Source organism: Choloepus didactylus, chromosome 7, assembly GCF_015220235.1.
Source record: "Choloepus didactylus isolate mChoDid1 chromosome 7, mChoDid1.pri, whole genome shotgun sequence".
NCBI classification, from domain to species: Eukaryota; Metazoa; Chordata; class Mammalia; order Pilosa; family Megalonychidae; genus Choloepus; species Choloepus didactylus.
In genome coordinates this window covers 124,244,786-124,252,800 of record NC_051313.1, presented here as the reverse complement: position 1 = coordinate 124,252,800, position 8,015 = coordinate 124,244,786, and the positions used below count along the sequence as shown (strand labels likewise).

Genomic DNA, 8,015 nt, shown 5'->3' with positions numbered 1-8,015 from the left:
TATGGGCAGTCCATGGAATAGAAGAAGACATGACCACCTGAATTTCCCCAGTATAGTTAGAGTCAATGACTCCAGTGTGTACACGAACACCCTTAAGATTAAGAGAACTGCATCCAAGCAAAAGACCCACCGTCCCTTTAGGTAAGGGGCCATAATAGCCGGTGGGGACCTTAACAGGATTACTGGGGAGAAGACATACCTCAGCATTGGCAGTGAGTTCCACTGCTGCGCTCCCTGCTGTAGCTGGGGAAAGCTCCAAGATGGAGGGCTTGGAGTTCATGGAGGGACAGCACATGGCCTCCAGATCTCCACGCTGCCTGGCTTCTGCCAGACCCTGCTGTACAACAGAGAGGCAGGCAGGTTTAACTACCAGGGTACAGCTATGCTCAGAAAGAGGCAGCAGAGGAGGTGGGGGCCATTCCTTCCAGCAAGGCGCAGAAGGAGGTTTTGGGCATTGGCAAGAAAAAAAAAACTTGAGATTTTACTGGATCTTTTTTACCCTTATCATCATCAGAAAGAGGATTGGGACCAGTATTGTCATCAGACTCATATTCTTCCTCGTCATCATCAGTTTTTAAACGCTCAAGAACAGATTTAATTAAAGACCATGTAGACCAAATAGTAACAGATAAATTAACTCCTTGCATATGTTTTTGTTTCAATTCCTTACCTACCCACTCCCAGTCATTCAATTCAAGGGAGCCAAGGGTAGGGAACCAAGAGCAGTATTTTTCAATAACCTGTAGCAATTCTAAGATTTGTGACTCCTCCACTTTGACACCGCTGGCCCGCAGCAGCTGCCGTAAGAGGGAAATATAGGGAACGTATTTACTGTGTCCTTCAACATTACCCATTACCCTGCTTATAATACTCGGGGTCCTTCTACAAGGAACGCACACAAAAGACGGCCGTTACCTCCACCCGAGTTCCAGCGCTGCTGTCCCTCAGTCGTTCAAGCGATTCTTCTGTCAGGAACCAGGTCCGGTTCTTCGAGCCCCACGTTGGGTGCCACTTGTTGCTGACAGGGCGGTGCAGGAATGAGACACAGACACAAAGTTAAGAATTAAGGGAGCAGGGGGCCCATGGCATCTCGTGCTAAGTGGACAATAATGCACCTTTGCTCCAGTTATTTATTTCAGAAGATAGGGGAGTATATGCTAAATGTCCTCAGGCTCAGGAGAGCCCACCAGATACCTATGTTTACATCCTGTTGCATATCAGAAGGAACGATCTAGGTTTAGGACAATGGTAAACATTGTCATCATAGTCACAAGACACATATCTTTACAGGGCTGGCCCGCACGGCGTTCCATGCAGGCCTGAGGCTTAGGGTTCTAAGCCACCACCCTAGATATGCCTCAGGCAACATGGAAGACTCAGTTTCCCACAATACCAAATATATAGATGATTTAAGAAAACAAGGTGATACTAAAGTATTAGCAACAATATTAGGGAAATTTGTGAAGCAATATTCATAATTACAATATTATTAAATCCTTGTATTGTTCAGGAGAAGAATTGGGATACTGACCATGTTCAGTAGATGTGTCACCTCTGTTGTGAATTGGCAGCTGGAGAAAATCCAACACTCACCACAGGTAATGAAAATCACAAGGAAGAATTTAGCATTCATATTAGTATTCAGGTGGTGGGGCAGGATGGAATTGTAGTGCAATTTGAGATTAAGAGGCATTTATCATTTAATAAACTAATGGAAATACAGAGTTTGTCAAACATTCAATAGAAAAATGGAGCTACAAAGACTCAATACCTGGAAAAGAACACAAAAGGCCAATAAATGTAGTAAATGTGCCAATCACTAGTAATCAGAGAAATGCAAACTTTAAGAATAATTTTATCTTCATCATATTGGCAAAAATTTTAATGCTCAACAATGCCAAGGGATGGAAAAGATGTTGGGGGAATAGAAATTCTCATATATTGTTGCTGAGAGAAGATAGTATAAGCAGTATGGAGAGTAATTTGGCAATACCTAGAAAGGCAGAAGATATCCTTACTTTATGATTCAGCAATTCCCCTTCTAGTCAGTTACATTGTTTTACTCTGTTGCATCTCTAAAAGTGCTTGCAGTTAGCTACAAGTCAAAGCTTCATCTTCAACAACAACAACAACAAAAAACTTTTAAAAAGAAGCAAGGCAGGTATATAAATTATTTTCTACCCATTAACATAATCCTTGTAAAATGTAAAAAAAGAAAAATTAAACCTCTGTGTTAATTGAAGTGCTTGCATGTTTAAACCAAGCTCTTAGTGCCATTCATGGTGCTTCTCCATCTGAGTTATTGGCTATACCTGTTTCTGTGGTCCCTAGAACTATAAAGGTATCAACCACATACCATGGACATGCTCCAGAAGTAGATAGAAACATGCTGTTACTGAAAACACTGTTTACTATGGACACCTTTGTCTCTACCTGCCAGAAAAGACTCTGTCACTTTGGCTCTTCAGTAAACACTGCCTCCAGACTGGCTCTGTTGCATAGTGCCAGAGGGTGCTGTAAGACAGTCTGATGGAACCCTGGAACCCTGGAACCCTGGAGTCTGCTGTCCTGTTTTCAAAGGACCAACAATGCTGTGCTACAACTGTACAAAGAACATACCTCCTGGAGCTATAATTGCCAGAGTGATGTAGTTGAAACCTAAAAATATAATTAACACTAAGGCCTGCTCCTATGAGGGGACAGCAGGTATAGTATTGTAAGCTTAACACCCAAGCTGAGAGAAAAACTTGTGCATTCATTGGCATTAAGTGCTGCACATATATACCAGATAAATATAATAATATCTCTTCAATATTAAATCATATGCAGGATGATATTGATCATATTGAAGATTATAGTAAACCAGATGCATTTTCTGAGTGTTTAATGAACTTACCTATGAAATGGAAAATAGCCCTTATTAGCATGGCTTTTATTTTGCTTACCATATTTTGCTTACCATATTGGCTGTATTGAATCTATGGTTTTATGTTCAGAGCTTCTTCCAGATTAATATAAAAACCTCTTTGCCCTTGCTCAGCAGGAAGCAGTTACACAAGTAGACTTTTCCCACTTTCCCTTTTGTAAAAACTGCTCACAAAATACCACTTGTTAAGAATAAGAAAATATTACATGGGGGGGGTTTGATAGCAGGATATATAGAAAAACACTCAATATAATTCTTTAGCCTGAAAATGCTTAGTATAGTCTTCAGTAGCAAAAAAAAAAAAGACCTCTTCACTCAAGCAGCCTTGAGTTATTCTACGCATAAAAAGCCCTTGTTAAAATAACTTGCTATTTCTCTAATCTCAACCATAAAAAAACCTACTCTCTGTTCCCAGGAAATTTCCCAGCATTTGCAGGGGATATCACCATATAGTCTGATAACCAGTGTCTTCTTAAAAAAACAAGCCTGAATAAGGGGAGGACTTCAAAATAACATGAGATACTGACTGTTCCAGTTTGCTAATGCTGCAGTTAAGCAAAACACCAGAAATGGACTGGCTTTTGTAAAAGGGGGTTTATTTGGTTACACAGTTACAGCCTTCAGGCCTTCAAGTGTCCAAGGTACCTTCACTGGAGGATGGCCATTGGCGTCTGGAAAACCTCTGTTAGCTGGCATGTGGCTGGCGTCTGCTCCGGAGTTCTGGTTTCAAAATGGCTTTCTCCCAGGATTTTCCTCTCTAGGCCGCAGCTCCTCTTCAAAATGTCACTCTCAGTAGCTCTTGGGGCCTTTGTCCTCTCTTAGCTTCTCCAGAGCAAGAGTCTGCTTTCAACGGTCATCTTCAAACTGTCTCATCTGCAGCTACTCTCTCAGCTTCCATGCGTGCATTCTTCAAAGTGTCCCTCTTGGCTGTAGCAAGCTCGCTCCTTCTGTCTGAGCTTATATGGTACTCCAGTAAACCAATCAAGGCCAATGCTGAATGGACGGAGCCACACTTCCATAGAAATTATCCAATGAAAGATCTGCTCCAGAGTTGAGTGATCACATCTCCATGGAAACATCCAATCAAATTTCTCCAACCCAATCAACACCAATACGGTCCCTGCCCACATAAGACTGCATCAAAGATAATGGCATTTTGGGGGAGGTAATACATCCAAACCAGCACACTGACCAAACAACTTTTCTCTTCTATATTTTTTCCCCTTCTGCTTTCTTCAGACTCCTAGCAATTCCTTTGTCTGTTTGAAATTATAAAAGCCCAAAACACTCTTCTCACTCTGAACTGGTCTTGGTGAGTTTTTTTTCCTCCAGTTCTTTACTAATGTATCTTCAGTAAACTCACCTTCTCACCAAAGCAAAGAAACTTGTTTTCCTGTTTGATGCAGGATCAGGTGGGCCTGACTATTTAGGACCGTGTTTTCTGATGGTAACAGTAGTGATGGTAGCACAACATCCAGTGTGGTTAAAGGAGAAATTTGAGGTTGGATATCTGTTACTAGCATAAAAATTTTTTTAAAAAAATAGGGCTGTACAACAGAAACAGTGAACCCTAAGTTAAACCATGTACTATAGTTAATCATACAATTTTTAAAATGTTCTTTCATCAGTTGTAACAAATGTACTACATTAGGTGTTAGTACGAGAGAGGTACATGGGAACTCTGTATTTTATGCATGACTTTTCTGTAAACCCAGAACCTCTCTAATAAAATAAAAAATATATATCATAGCCATCTCAAGCCACCTGAACATTATTCCCACCTTTAAATTTGGAGGAGCAGGGTTTAGGGGATATTCCAGAAGGCCCTGATTATTAAGTGACACACTTTCTTTCCAATGACCAGTTTTGCAAAACAGGTACCTCAGAGAGTGGCAGAACTGATTTTAGAGTGGTAGAATTGTAGTAGGACAAAAAAGAGACGCTTATCATTACTTGACATTGTTACATCCCATTACTTCCATATTCCCTTGTGTTGGCCAGTCTATGGCCCCTGTGTCTATGAATATCTTTAGATAAGCCCAGCCTGACTGTCAGAGTGGGATCCAGGCGTCAGAATATTTTGGAACTCTCCAAGTGAATCCAATATGTAGCCTAATTGGAGAACAATTACCCCAGATTTAAAGGAATTTGAGTCTCAGGAAACTATATTGATTTGTTTTTCCCCATTTCTCCCATCACTGAATGTATATATTACCTATAAGATGAAATAAAATTAGTTGGGGCACTGATCTAGAAGTGTACTTAAAGCTTTTTATAGTTACATTTCAAAGACAGTCTTTTCCGGTCGACTAGAATAGAGAAATCTCGGAAATAATCCTGATCCCCTCTATCACAACTGGGTTATGATCTTGAATTGACAACAAAAAAGGCAAGGTGGAAAATGGAAAGGGGGTACGGAATAATTACAATTCAAAGGTGGTTACTGGGTAGAACTCCAGGTATCTCACTAGTGTTAGTCTCTACTGTAGGTGAGATGGCACGTTGAAGTGTGAGAAAAGAGAAAGGAAAAAAATCTGTAGACCATTTCCTAATGACCACACACTTGATAGGTAGATTCTGTGGCTTCTATTTTTTATTTAGTACAAAGTGTTCTAATATGGTTAAAGTCACATCAGAACTACACTATTATAGGTTAGTAATAAATATCGCCAAAAGCAACATTGCTCGTTAAATGACAGCACAGGATGGTTAAATCTGAAGCCAACAGAAGCAAATAAAGTGCAGTCTTCAGGGCAATACACTTTCACAGGTCCATTCTAAGACCGAGACCTTACTTTTTAATTTTTTCTTAAAGGGTCAGGTAGCACAAACACCGGATCCATGCATGCCTGGCAGACCAATACATTAAAAATCTGACATAAAAGACAGTATCCATTATTATTTTTTAATACGTGGCTCCTCTATCTGTAAGAAATTGGTACAATCGCTAGTCACGTGAATGTGCCCCTGACATAATCACAGCCAGGCAGCGTGACTCCGGGGCTGCTTGAGTGCAGGACTGGCGGAGAAAAACAAAATCACAGAAAAAATGTTTTCTAAACTTCCTTCACTTGCTAATGTGACAGGGTATCACAAGTCGAAAGTTTAGAATAAAGCCCCAGAATACAATCGATGCTGCATTCCAAAAGGGGGTTAGACCTTCAGCAAAATACACAAAGGAACAAGCCAAAGAAAGCCCTAATCCACAAGAATGGTTAAAAAAAGGAGGGATGGGGGGTGGGAACAGCTTTGGAGCTTTGGAGAGAGAAATGGATTGTTTTGAAGAAAATTGAAGTGGGCAGTTTTAGAATCACTGAAATCAGTACCGAAGGGAGCAAATACACACAACCAAGTAAAAGCTGTGTACTCACTTGCAAAATGCAAATTAGGAAAGGAAAAACATGAAGGAGAAACCTGTCTGTCGAAATGCTTCTATTACACCCCTTCGAGTTCGTTTTCTGAGAGAAATGCCACGGTTTGACAAGGTAAATATAACCAATACCTTCACAGCCTCAGGCCTGGGAAGAGTGGATTTTCTTCCCAGTTAGCTTCTGGAGAAATCCATCTTTCCCTTCTTGAGCCCGAAAATGTGAAATCTGAGACAGGAGCTCAGCCTATTGTCCCATCCCCCACTCAACCTCCAGCATCAAGCTAAGTGAAAATATTAATTCGTTTTCAAGTCTAATTTAGGGTTTAAATGAGTAAATGTCTATTTTTTTATTGAAACAGGGACCTAAGTCACTCATGATTTCTTTACGTGCCCTCCGACTTTCTGAGAACAGAGAGGAATAAAAACAAAAGGAGGAAGGGTTACATGTATAACTGGAGTAAAATACAAATATAAGTACTTGGGGGTAAAATGATCACTTCTGGGATTTTACAGGCGGTGGCCATAACATGATGGGGAAGTATTTCCACGGGTACAAAAGGCTGGAGATGCTGGGGATCGAACCCGGGACCTCATGCATGCTAAGCATGCGCTCTACCACTGAGCTACATCCCCACCGTGCTTCCCACAACTTCTTCATGAAATAATATAGAAATTCATTCCCTTTTAATTTTTTTTTTTTCCAACTGTCTTAGAATTTATAATTTTATCAGAATTCACCAGAGATTTCTAATTTATTTGTATCCTACAGACATCCGGTCACTGATGAAAACAAAAACAAAGGAAGGACACTGTAACTGGGGTCGGGAATCACAGTAAGAGATATTTTTTCATGATCCTCTTCTGACTGCTTTTCTCTTTCTTTCTTCAAGATATTCGAGACAAGGAAAAGATCCTTCCAGAAAAGGTAGAGAAGGTTTTGCCAATGCCTGTCTTTAATTTTTGAAACTACTAAACTGTCCCCAATTTCTCTACCCACTCCCCATTTCCGTACCCTATTCCGAGACTTCAGAAACCGCTATGCATTTTTTTCTTAGAAAAAAAAGGAGCCAGTGAAGGGATCTGTCGTTACAGAAGTAAACTCGTTTCACTCTGTTAGCAACTGGGAGGGTTAAAGGACTCGATTGTCCCCTGCGGCCCCCTGATCAGCATTCTATCTAGAGAATACCAATCGAATCCACAGAATACTAATCGTCAGAACCTGCTCCGACTCTTTCGAATGTGTGAATGACCAGCCAGAAATGATGTTAAAAATGTGTTTCTTCTGAGATTGAGGATAATCTTCCGCTTTCGTGGTGCTTTATATTTTCTGCAGAGAAAAGGGGTTCTCTAGATACTGAGATCCCTTTCCCACCGAAAGGTGCAAACCGAGAAGCAAACAAGTTCAGAGGAGAGACCGCATACAGTGACCTGTGAGCGAATCTGGAAGGATGGATAGGAATACCGAGTAGAAATGAGAAGAGAACTGAGGGTACAGCCTGTGTACAGGTGGGAGGATGCAAGTTATGATTGGAGTTGGAAAGAGGAACAAGGTGGAGATGGGGCTAGGAAAAGTGGCCTAGCAAGGTTACACCAGCATTTTTCACCTTTTTTCCTTGGTAAGAAAACCTAAATTTTGTTTCAATAGTAGAGTCTATGGACCCTGTCAGTGTGCATAATGAGTGGTCTAAACTAGTTAGGTTGTTTCATTTACTTTTGTGT

The 8,015-nt window shown here is 40.7% G+C and overlaps 1 non-coding gene across 1 annotated transcript; it reads right to left on the bottom strand.

The window, feature by feature from the left end:
- Positions 1-6,857: 6,857 nt before the first annotated feature.
- Positions 6,858-6,929, bottom strand: TRNAA-AGC. The gene has a single exon. It is a non-coding gene; the product is annotated as a tRNA-Ala (tRNA).
- Positions 6,930-8,015: the final 1,086 nt, after the last annotated feature.